Consider the following 13,353-nt stretch of genomic DNA (forward strand, 5'->3'; position numbering starts at 1 on the left):
GCCAGTGCAGACCCCTAGCCTCAGAGCCACCACTCCACCCAAATTCACAAAGCAAAACCAAAAAGCTCAGTTAAACTCAAGAAACACTCCACTCCTTAGCGAACCACCACCAACTATGGAAGGCCCTCCAATAAACAGGTTGGCAGGCAGTTCCTAGCAGTGATTGGCAGGTGGCCCCGCCCCTTGGGGGGACGGCCCACAAAACACATGAAACCTCATCAAGGATTAGTACACAAAGCACATAATACATAGAAGGACACAAAAGTGAACAAAAAATACCTAAACCAAGAATATGACGGAGGAAGGCAGTTCCTAGCGGTGATTGGCAGGTGGCTCCGCCTCTTGGGGACCCACCCACAAAACACATTAGACATAATCAACTAAAAACAAAGAATAATGTACATCATAATCAAAAGAAACATTCATATAAACAAATGGCATAAAATTAGACAAAACACACAAGAAACACCAGAGGAGAAATGCTGGCTGAAACATGACAGTTATGGTTGCCGCTTTCAAAAGTTCATAGGATGCTGGGCGCCATCTCACATAAGTCACAATGAGTGACATCAGCAGCGTCACGACTCCTAAGCCAGCAATGCAGAGCTTTCATTGTCCAAGGTTATGGATTCCCCCCGACCACCTAGCGTTTTTATTTGAGAATTTTAAGGAATTCCCTTGTAAGATTAACGGCTAACGTTTTGGCTTTGGCTCGGCTCTCTATTTTTGGTTTGTGACTTTCTCACTATTTTTGTTTCACATCCTGAGCTGTGCAACTCAATCCAGTCATAACGGTTTTGACCTTAGTTATTTCTTGCCATCTATGTTCTGATTCCAAACGACTTGTACTCTGTGCAGTCACTATACGTTTACTGTTTTAATGGAAATATTTCTTTTTCTCTTTGTAACCAAGTTTGAGATACACTCCTTGTAGCTGCTAAGTAGGTAAGGCAGGATCAAGAGTCCAACGCGTACAAAAACAAATTTCTCAGCCCAAAAGAGATTGTTTTAAATAAGGTTTAGTGAAAATTCAAAGCAAACAGTTCACGCAAAAATAGAGAAAGAGTATTTACACACGGAGAATAAAAAGACCAAAAAGGAAGACATGCTTCTTCTTTAACTTCTTGCTAAACTTCAGCTGTTTTCTATACTATTCTGTTTCTCTTCTCGGTACTCAAATGTGGCACTTAGTGCCACTGCCCACCTGCCAAGTTGTTTTGCCTGCCGTAGGTAAAGTCATCCCTGATGGAGGATCGCAGGAATCGTGAGAAAGAGGGGTCCTTTCATTGGATTGGCTGGCCCAACACTGTTTCAGCCGTGGAATGGCCAAATGGGGGAGGCAGCTTGATGGATGAGGTCTCCAGGAGTCTAAAATTATCTAAATCTTATTATGTGATATCATCTACTGTTAAATTCTGCTCCGTACTTCTAAAAAATTTTTTATTTTTTTATTGAGGATTTGTTCTATTCTGTGTATTGTATTGTATTGTATTGACCCCCTTCTTTTGACACCCACTGCACGCCCAACCTACCTGGAAAGGGGTCTCTCTTTGAACTGCCTTTCCCAAGGTTTCTTCCATTTTTTCCCTACTAGGTTTTTTTTTGGGAGTTTTCCCTTGTCTTCTTAGAGAGTCAAGGCTGGGGGGGCTGTCAAGAGGCAGGGCCTGTTAAAGCCCATTGCGGCACATCCTGTGTGATTTTGGGCTATACAAAAAATAAATTGTGTTGTATACTTAAAGATGAGCTACTTCTCTAGGCTTTACTTAATACATTCAGTGCGTTCGAAACGTATGGCGCTGCACGTTCAATAGAGCACGTTACGTTACATACAACTGGCCACGGTTTGAAACTGTGTGCCCTCCATGCCTTACTGATGGCATGGCAGCTCACTAATCGAGACTAATCTGTAGGCAGAGGAGCAAGAAATCGGCAGAATATTCCATTTCAATTCAGCTTAAGGGGGTTATAATAGGACCTCCCGAAGACAATGCACTAATACTGTATATAGGCAACCATTTAACATAACAAAGAAAATACTTCTATCAACTTAACATAACCTATAACTAACAAATGGCTCTTACACTCCTTGTACAGTCAAACCTTGATGATCCATCAAGGCCGTGACGGATAAAAGAAAAGACGGATCACAGAACAGCTTGTTTAAAAATTATATACAGTGCATTAGTTTAGTGAATACCGTATATACTCCCATTCAAGTCCTCCCGCGGATAAGTCGGGACTTGATTTTACCATATAATTTCCGGTATTTTATAATGTCGGTTGTATAAGTTGAATGCAGAAAACTCACGCTATTGGCCCAAGAGATTATGATATGTTAACACCCACCTGAGAGAGTTAACCACATGTGTATTGTGCCTACGTGACCACACGGTAATACCCGAACTATTCTGAAGCGATGTTTGCACTGTTTTGTGTTTTTTGTACCTCACACCCTCATACACGTTTATCGTAAGAGCATCCCTTATCTATGATGGAGCGTTCGATCAGAAGAAAATATGAAGCTGGTTTTAAATTAAAAGTCGTTGAAGTAGCAAAAGTAATTGGTAACTGCGCTGCTGCAACCAAATTCGATGTGTCTGAGAAACTGATGAGAGACTGGAGGAAGCAAGAAGATGTAAAAAAGTCGGGAGCTTTTTTTAAGATTGATTTTTCGGGTTTCAAGACCCGACTTAAACGTGAGCATATACAGTACAGTAGTCGTATTTATTTACAAAAAAACTATATTAACTAAATATAGTATTATAAATTAATTAATTCATATAATATTGTAATGACCAGCGTAATAAGAAAATGCAACTTCTATGTTTTACTTGGAGTCCGTAACAAACAGACGTTACAGAGCACACCTCAAAAACAGTAAAATAAAGCTTTCCCTACTAATCCGTTTCTCTCCTGCTGCTTACATTCTTTTTTCTGTTTGTGTCCTGACTCCCTACTCAAAACTTCCTTACACTGCACCTTCCTTTTCTCCTAACGTCTCCTGTCACTCATCTCCTAACAGGCGTGTCCGCTCCTTACAGAACAGGAGCGCTTCACTTACAGCATTCATTCCTCCCTTTCTGTTCCCGCACAGCGCATTACAAGCTGCCTGCACGTCACAATATATTGACAAAGCATAATATAACAGGATTGAAAAAGAAAATTACAATACATAAGAACCTTAACATTAATACAGAATAACACAACCGTCAGTGGTTTCCATTTTCGACACGTTTTTCGATTTTGTTGGCATCACACTTTACAGTATATTGCTCACTGTTGTTCTTCCTACTACGTAAATTGTGGCAATACTTGAAGAGCTTTTGCCGTTTCGTAAACGTTTAATAATTTCATTTTTTTGTGACAATTCCAACACCACAAACACATATGTTTATCAGCCAAAATAATGTAGGCCTATAATAGTGTAATTATAACAAAAGAGAAAAGCAACAAAACGCTATTAAAGCTGACTTTAAACTGTGGCATGACACGTGTTGCTGGGGAAAAACACAACATGCTAGCAAAAGGTTGTTGTTCCAATGTGCAGAGCTCATAGTGTGTCGTGCGACAGTAGTGATAGGCAGACGCTGGCGTGTGCAAGGTTTTTTTTTTTGTCCCGACAGTTAATGGGTAATCAACGTTTTACTGTTGTAATACATAAATTGGATTCAGGAAACATTAAAAAGAGTTGGGGAAATTGCCCTGTATAATGTCCGTTGGACATGATGAAAATTGAATGAAGTTGGATCAAAAACCAAAGCATTTGACAAAATACAGTACAGTATTACAGGATATTTATACACAAAATGGTTACAGGGTGTGATGTGGCAGGAAGTGACATCAAAACAGTGGGGTCGGAAGTGATGTCATCAAGAATGAGGCGGAAGTGAGGTCATCAATGGGAGCCGGAAGTGAAGGCATAATGGCGGAGTCGGACGTGACGTCATCAAGGGGAGCCGGGATTGACATCACCACAAATGAGTCGGAGGTGATGTCATCATTAGGGGGTGGAAGTGACCTTTTCACTGGAAGTCAGAAACAGAATTGATGTGGAGTGGCCATTTTGAGATTCCGGAAGTAGTGAAGGTAAGTGCATGGAATTCTTATTTGTCTTCTTTGGGTCTGGTAAAAGGGAGAGAGCGACGCTAGTACTCAAAATCAACCTTTCATGTCGTGGTAGAACATTCACCTTAGAGCTTGTTGGCTGACTCCTAAGCACATGTGTGTGACACTGTATATAAATAAATGTTGTTACTGTTTTCCGTGAACAGTGAAATCCAGAACTAAATGAATGATGTGTCTGGCCCATTTGCTGTTTTTGTAAGACAAGCTACAGTATATACCTGCCTTTATTATGAATATTTCAAGCCAGTTTCTCTTTTGTCCTTCACCAGCCCCAGCTATTTTGGCTCACTTTACCAGGCTGACTTGCAGTTCCGCATTCCTTCCCGGCTGCTGGTTTGTGAGTTTTTTTTCAGGTCACTTCATCCCCGGCAGGAATAACAGAAAGGGTGGCCTACAGTCACAGGGAATTCCTGAGTACAGTGACTCGGTACGTCTCATTCACACCTCACCTTCCGGAACTTCCAGTTGTGTAGCTCAAGCAGCACGTCTCACTCGCATATGGCTGGAAGCAAGTGTGTCATCGGCAGGTAAACTTCTCAAGTGTCACAGCCAGCAGCATAGCCTAAAATGATAGTGTGTTACTACTGGCACATCTAGAAAGGAACTTACAAATGTTACCCTTTTAATTTTTTATTTTAGCAGCCTATTTTGAAATTCAAATTTTGCCCTTTTGAAGGGATAATCTACTTCCCTATTTCTTTTCTTTTTAGATTTTTTTAAGAAACAATGCATTTTTTTTCAAATACAATTCTTTTCAGGATTTTGTTTTTCACAATGCTGCCCATGTTAGGCTCATTTACATAAAATTACAAAGCACCAGTGACAGAGCTGGCAGGGGGGCACCAGCAGGATTGTTCACCCCATTCCCCATCATAACAATCCATACTCAATAACCCATAAACATATTTTCAAAAAGGTTTGCTAATTTAATAAACATCAAAAACTGAAATCTCCCATTCATGTAAGTATTCAGACCCATAATTCAGTTGTGGCAGGTGGCAGGGTGTGGTCATCAGCCACCTGCCTATTTAAGGAGCCGCCTCACCCTTATTAAGGACTGGAGTCGGGTGAGGAGAAGGACGAGGTCTGGGAGGAGGCAAAAGAGTGGCCCATGAAGACAGAGAGAGAGAAGGCTGTGTGAGAAGTCTGGACTTTGGGGGAGTCTTGGGGTTTGTTTATGTGGCACGGAACTTTTGTAAATAGTGTAAATAAATGTGTGGTGGTACAACTAACATGTCTGCCTGTCTGTGTCCGGGGCCCTCCTTCCACATAGTACTTTGCAGGAATTACAGCATCAGTTCTTCTGCAGTCTCTATTAGTTTTGCACACCTGGATTTGGGCAGTTTTATCTCATTCTTTCACCCTCAAACTCTGTGTGATTGGTTTTCAGATGTCTGCAAACTGCCATATAAAGGGGTTTAAGTCTGGGCTTTGGCTGAGCCTCTCAAAGACAGCCATTGACTTGTCATGAAGCCACCCCTGTATTCTTCAGGTCATTGTTGTGTTGAAAACCATCCATAGTACGAGTCAGAGCTCGTGCGTACTCTGGAAAAGGTTTTCTTCAAGGACCTCTCCATATCTGCTTGCATTCATCCTTTCCTCAGTTCTGACCAGTCTCCTTGTCCCTACTCCCCCATAACATGATGTTGTCACTACCATGCTTAACCATAAAGATACTATTAGGCAGGTGATGAGTGGTGCCTGCTCTTTGCAAGACATAGTGCTTGGAGTTCTGGCCAGTAAATTCCATGTTTGCCTCATCAGTCCAGAAAACTTTATCCACATGTGCTCAGATTCTTATAAGATGTCATGCACCTTTTACTCAAGAGTGACTTCCATCTGGTCACTCAGCCATGAACACCTGATTGATGGAGTGCTCCTGAGATGGCCGTCATTCCAACAGGTTCTCCCCACTTCAGCAGATGACTTCTGTTGGAGTGACTATTGGGTTCTTCGCCACCTCCCTGACCAAGGCCCTTCTTGCCTGGTTACTCAGTTTGACCAGACAGCATAAAGAGGCCTGGAGGTTCCAATCTTCTTCCATTTCACAATTATCGAGGCTGCTGTGCTCCTGGGAACACTCAAAGATTTAGAAATGCTTTATGAACTTTGTTCTGATCTGTGCCTCACCACAATTTGATCTCTGAGATTCACAGAGATTTCCTTGGACTTCATGGCTTGCTTTCTGTGCTGACATGCAGTGTGATTTACCAGACCTTCTATATGCACAGGTGTGTGTCTTTATAAGTGATGTTTAATCAATTCAGCTTGCCACAGGTGGTCTCCAATCATGTTCTCAAGGAGAATGAAAGCAAACAGGTGGCAACAGACCACAATTTGGAGTGCCACAACAAAGGGTGTGAATACGTACAAAAATGTGAGATTTCAGTGTTTGATGTTTAAAAAATTTTCAAACATTTTTGCAAACATGTTTTCACTCGTTATGGGTTATTGAGTAAAGATAAATGAACAAAAATGGCTATTGTATCCATTTCAAATGAAATCTACAACACAATAAAGTGTGCAGCAAGTGAGAGGTTCTGAATACTTTCCAGTTCCACTTGTCACACACGTGCAATTGGGAGGAAGGTAAAGGGCCTGAATAAGAGGAGTTCCATGCCAGACCAAGGGGCAGGGAGGTGCAGTGACTTTCTCTCTCAATCCTCTGCAGACCATCCACGGGAAATCCCACACGGTTTCAGCACCATTGATGACGTCACGTCCGGTTCCACCCCGTAGATGAGGTCACGTCCGGCCCCACTGATGACATCACTTCCTGTTGAGGCCTTTAAAGCTGCCATCTTTACAATCTTAAGTTCAGTTCTGTTTTGGACTCAGACCTGTGAACATCTCACAATCTAATTACCCATTTGCAGCCAGGGCACAATGTACGGGTGGCTGCCCCAAACCTTTTTGATGTCTTTCGACTCTTATTGTGACACACTATAGATGTTGTGGCGGGCACCGTTACCCAGCCAGGCCACCTCCATAATGGAAGGACAGGGGGAGACAACTTATGAAGGGTGCAATCTCCCCAAAACTACTATTTGGCATCCCCCCTGTGGTGCAACAGCCCCTCAGAGACCCACAGGGCTATTATGGGACTTGGTATTGATCAGCTGATCCCTGCTGTGGGAGCTGCAGAGCCCTGCTTTGGGCTTCCGTTACACCTAGGAGCAATTCATGACACTCCCTAACAAGTCAGTTAGAGTCCTCCCGGGTGTGGCTTAAAAGGTGCCAGCTGCCTCACAGAGACGAGCCTGAGTCGGGAGGAGGTGGACGAAGCTTGCTGAAGGAGGAGTGGAAGTGAAGAAGAGAGGGAGATGACGATGACGACGAGGTGGAGAAGGAGGAAGAGGAAGAAGAACAAGAAAAGTTCCGTGCTACTTTGTGCCTTTGGTGCTTAATTGTACTGTGCATTCCTGTGGGGAGTGTAAATAGTAAACATCTGTGTCCAGAGACTTGTAACTGTTGTGTCGGGTGTTTGGGGAGCTGTGCATCCCAAATCTTCACAATGTATACCTCCATCTTCTGTAATCCTTCTGTTATTTATGTTTAGTAATGAAAAAGGACTGTATTTGAACCCATGACTAGTTTGGGTGTGATTGTGCCTGGGGTTTGGGGCTCAGTGGCACCCCCTACTGGTTACAGACTCTTAACTCAGTACATTGTGGAAAGCCCCTAGTGCATCTCCAAGCTTTGCATACCTGGATTTGGGCAGTTTATCCCATCGTCTTACTCTCCAGCTTTGTTAGAAATCTACAACACAAGAAAGTATGCAGCAAGTGAGGGGGTCTGAATGTTTTCTGATTCCACTGTAGAGATATACGTCTGTCTTCTCTAATCCTTCTGTCATGAATAAACTGTGATGTTTTGTTTGCGTTATTTGTTGAAGGCAAGTCAAATGCCACGTCTTAAACACAGACACTAAAGGTGTTCAATATGATTTTGCCCATTTATCTTTTTTTTTTTCATAAACTGAATTTCACTTCTCCCACCACATAATTCTAGTCTCCCGCCTACAGACCCCCACGGTGCTCTATGGTCCAATTCTTTAGCTACTCACCTTTCAGCAGGGCATTAGGAACAAGAGCATCTTAAATTAACCAAAGCCAACAAAATGCTTGCTGCTTCATGAAGAGCACTACATAAAAATAAATTGTTGTGGGTTGCCTGAAGTATAAAAATAGAGCAGACATACTTCTTTTCTTGGTTTATAGTCAAGCCTCCTGCTAATCAGCCTGAAATAGATAATTACAGCGCTTTTAAATAAGGAGTAACTTGTAGCCTAAATGCATCTAAACTCCATTAAAAGGCACAATATACCTGAAAGTGGTCACAAAATAAGGAAAAACCGCAAAAACGCCTGGAAAAAAACCAAACAAAACATGGGCAATGTCCATTTTAGAAAAATGGAAAAATTCCTCCCACGGAGGGCTCATCTGCGTGGTCAACATCTCAAGGAGTGGTCCACCTTCAGTTAAATTTAATTTATCCTCGTAAAGCATGTGCTTCCATTTACGGAAGGCTTTAAACTCATACACCCATTAATCTATCCACACATCTGATGGTCCGCAAAATGTCTCTCCCTCCATCCTACGATGCCATGGATCAGTTAGCTCCAGCATTTATGGACATTTCCACTCAAAGTTCCTGTCTGTTTAAAAGAATCCACAATCATCCCTGCGCCTACAAAGCAAAATAATTCATGTTTACCTGATTACAGGCCAGGGGTGCTGACATGTGCAATAATAAAAACATCTAAACGTCTAATTCTTCAGCATTGACCCACTACAGTTTGCTTACCGTGCCCAACAGGTCAGTTAACATGGCTCTCAACTTAATCTTGCAGCACTGAGACTCCACCGCCTCCTATGCCAGGACAGTATTTGCAACACAATCATTCTACGGCTTCTCCTTGACAAACTTCTCAGTATGATCTTGGACTTTGCAACACATCTCTGGACTCAGACTCGGACAATAAGACGGGCGAACATCAGTCAGAACCCCTGATCCTGAGCACAGGGACCCCTCTAGTGATGAATGAACTGTGGAAGAAATTAAATTGGAAATATATGTTAAAGAAAGAAAACTAGGAGCTCTTTGAATATTAAACAGTTAATCAAACCAAAGAACCAGGCAGGAGGAAGCTTGTCTATTATGTCTTTAATTATCACTTCATGAAGAGGGGCCACCTGTTACAGCAATCTACTAAGGGACAGCTTCCCCGGGCAGAGGTGTCAGCAGATGGTCAGCGAATAAGAGCATAGATCTGTGTTTATAATCAACTGAATGTACATAACAGTGCTGAATGAATGCATACACATCACTGTGACACCCTGTGTAGTGGGAACTGGGAGACACCAACCTACACTCTAGGCGTGACCAGGATGATGGTGTAAGACAGGGAGACACGGACACAAAAAGGCAGGGTTTTTGCAAAAATAAAGTGAAATTTTATTCATAGGTGCACATAAAGAAAAACAAAAATAACGTCTTGCGGAAAATGTATATATATATATATATATATTGTGGGAACTGGCCTGGACACAGACAGGCGGACAGCGATGGTTCACCTAACACATGTTCATTACAGTAATCCCTCCTCCATCGCGGGGGTTGCGTTCCAGAACCCCCCGCGAAAGGTGAAAATCCGCGAAGTAGAAACCATATGTTTATATGGTTATTTTTATATTGTCATGCTTGGGTCACAGATTTGCACAGAAACACAGGAAGTTGTAGAGAGACAGGAACGTTATTCAAACACTGCAAACAAACATTTGTCTCTTTTTCAAAAGTTTAAACTGTGCTCCATGACAAGACAGAGATGACAGTTCTGTCTCACAATTAAAAGAATGCAAACATATCTTCCTCTTCAAAGGAGTGCACGTCAGGAGCAGAGAATGTCAGAGAGAGAGAGAAAAGCAAACAAATCAATAGGGCTGTTTGGCTTTTAAGTATGCGAAGCACCGCGGCACAAAGCTCACACCCCCTCCGTCAGGAGCAGAGAAAGAGAGAGAGAGAGAGATAAAGACAAACAATCAAAAATCAATACGTGCCCTTCGTGCTTTTAAGTATGCGAAGCACCGTGCAGCATGTCGCTTCATGAAGCAGCTGCACAGAAGGGAGCAACGTGAAGATAATCTGTCAGCATTTTTAGACGCGCGTCCGTATCATCTAGGTGTGCAAACAGCCCCCCTGCTCAATCCCCCTACGTCAGGATCAGAGAATGTCAGCGCAAGAGAGAGAGAAAAGTAAGTTGGGTAGCTTCTCAGCCATCTGCCAATAGCGTCCCTTGTATGAAATCAACTGGGCAAACCAACTGAGGAAGCATGTACCAGAAATTAAAAGACCCATTGTCTGCAGAAATCCGCGAACCAGCAAAAAATCTGCGATATATATTTAAATATGCTTACATATAAAATCCGCGATAGAGTGAAGCCACGAAAGGCGAAGTGCGATATAGCGAGGGATTACTGTATACATTGTTTACAAATAAGTACTCACACAACCCCAAAACTCCCCCAAAGTCCAGGCCTCAACAATGCCTTTTCCTTACTTCAGGCTGCCTCCACTCCTGTCCTCCTGAGCTCCGTCTTTCTTCTTCCCAACTCAAGCCATCGAATAGAGGGAGGCGGCCCCTTTTATACACACCCGGATGTGCTCCAGGTGCCTCCATATTAGCTTCCACCAGCACTCCCAAGTGTGGCGGAAGTACCGGCTGCACACCCAGAAGCACTCCGGGTGTCCCTGGTCTTCTTTCCCCCAGTACTTCCAGGTGTGGTGGAAGTGCTGAGGGCCAGGGCTCCTCAGGCATTGGGGCGTCCCCTGGTGGTGAACACGGGCCCCTATAGGGTTGAGCTTCTAAGCTCTGTTCCCGTGGTCCCCAAAGCCACCAGGGCAGTTGCCCCCTCGTGGTCTGGAGGAGGCGTAAGCCCTCCTCCGGTCTTCCTGGGCATCCCGGCTGGGTACCACTCCCAGCCACTCGCTACAATATATACAAAGTCCAATGGGCGGCACTGTGGCACAGTGGTAGCTCTGCTGCCTCACAGTAAGGAGACCTGGGTTCGCTTCTTGGGTCCTCCCTGCGTGGAGTTTGCATGTTCTCCCCGTGTCTGCGTGGGTTTCCTCCGGGTGCTCCGGTTTCCTCCCACAGGTTAGGTGCATTGGCGATCCTAAATTGTTCCTAGTGTGTGCTTGGTGTGTGTGTGTGTGTGCCCTGCGGTGGGCTGGCGCCCTGCCCGAGTTTTGTTCCTGCTTTGTGCCCAGTGCTGGCTGTGTAAGGATATAGCGGGTTGGGTAATGACTGACTGATGACACAGTCCAATACCACAAAGGACATACACAAACAATAATGAAACAGAGCCCAAAATGATGACTACATACAGTATTTACAGTGCTGACTGAAAGTCCCAAATGAAAAAGACAAATGCACACAAAATAGTAAAACCCATACTGTATATACACAAAAATGAAGCTAATAAAGTCAGGAAGCTGCTCCTTCAAACAGAAACCAAAAACCAAATTATTGTTGACCAAAAACAAGAATTTTCAAAATGTGGAAAAAGAAAAAAGTGTATATACAAAAATTGTGCACCATTAACCACAACCCAATAAATACCTCCACCAAAGCTAATCCAGAGATAATTATACAAGAAAAAAAAATATTTACAAAAATCAAGGCACAAGCCGCAGTGCTTGGTAAACTCAAGACAATGTTCTACCAAATACCTCTCTGTCTGCACGATTTAGCCAGAAGACCCCCTCTAGAGGCCAGAAATTCCCTTTTGTATTCGGTGTCGTCGTGCCGACCAATTAAACTGTCGAACTGTATGGGCACACGATGATGTGAACACGTCTGCAAAAAGTCGCATCTCCCGCCCAGGCCTTTGAGACATGAACTGCTCTTCTCTTATAAAACTTAACGGAAGCCCTCTTTTTTTTCCCTTCCACAAGCTACTGTCCAGACAACTGTCGATATGGGATCCCTTTTATAAGCTGCGGCAAGCCGATACTAAAGCGCTTCACACTCTCTCTTAGGCCGGGGTTATATACTTCACGCGACACGACGCAACGCATGCTGCAGCGGATGCTCCTGCTACACAAGCGCTGTACTGTTTATACTTGCGCGCTTACTTTACGTAAATCTGGAGGAATCCACCAGGTGGCAGTTTGAGATATTATCACTGTGAGAACAGGTTCGGCTTCACTGTGTTGTGAATTGCCTGAAACACCCATTAAATTCCGATGACACCTTACCGCAATATCTCTAAAAAGGATGTTTAATGATTAAATCCATCAGTCCAGGGATTTGTCCATTTCAGCTAGCATTGGGCACGAGGCTGAAACAATCCCTGGACGAGGCATCAGCTCATCGCAAGGTGAATACAAGCACACACATACACTGGCGTCATTTTAGTGTAACCAAATCTGCATATCTTTGAAAGGAAACCCAGCAGGAAAACATGTAAACTCCAGGTAGGGAATATCAGCGACGTGACTCTCTGCAAGACAGCAGCGCTAACGCTCTGCCACCGTGTCACCCCCATGTGTGTAATTATTAACAGTATTCATTATTTAAACAAAATTACCGATTTATCTGTAAAATGTAACATACTGTACATACTTTAATGCATTTCATCATAAAAGTGATATCAAGTATAAATCTAAGGATTCTAAATGTGCAGAGAGTTGGAATATCATACATTTAATGTGCTCAGTTTGGCGATCTATTGCTGGTGATCCACTGCTGTCAGGAGCAGAGGAAGCCCTAGAAAAAAAGACGGCACAGAAGACGGTATGTGAGACTTTAAAAATGTATCGTGTCATTACGATCGGGAATATGCGACACTTGAATATAAAAGCACCACGAATACATCTGTATGTCAGCATTTTGCTTCTCCACATCGAACCATTCATCAAACATCGAAGTGCGCACACCGATCTCGTAGGATCCGCAAAGCGGCTTTCTGTCACATGTAGATAGTAAACAGGGACTCTGACGTCACATTCTGACGTTTAGCACATTGCGCCCCCCGACTTTTTGCTGGTACTGCAACTTGCGCATGCGTCGCATTAATTTTGGAGGGCCTGCTCAGAGGACGCATCAAATGAATGCTGGGAACGCGTGGCAGCCATGATGCGGGCACGTACGCGTTCTGAGCGTGAAGTATAAACGAGCCCTTACTCTTCTAGCGTTATAAGGTCGAGGGAGGCATGCACACGAGT

This window comes from Erpetoichthys calabaricus, chromosome 5, assembly GCF_900747795.2.
Source record: "Erpetoichthys calabaricus chromosome 5, fErpCal1.3, whole genome shotgun sequence".
In the NCBI taxonomy this organism is placed as follows: Eukaryota; Metazoa; Chordata; class Cladistia; order Polypteriformes; family Polypteridae; genus Erpetoichthys; species Erpetoichthys calabaricus.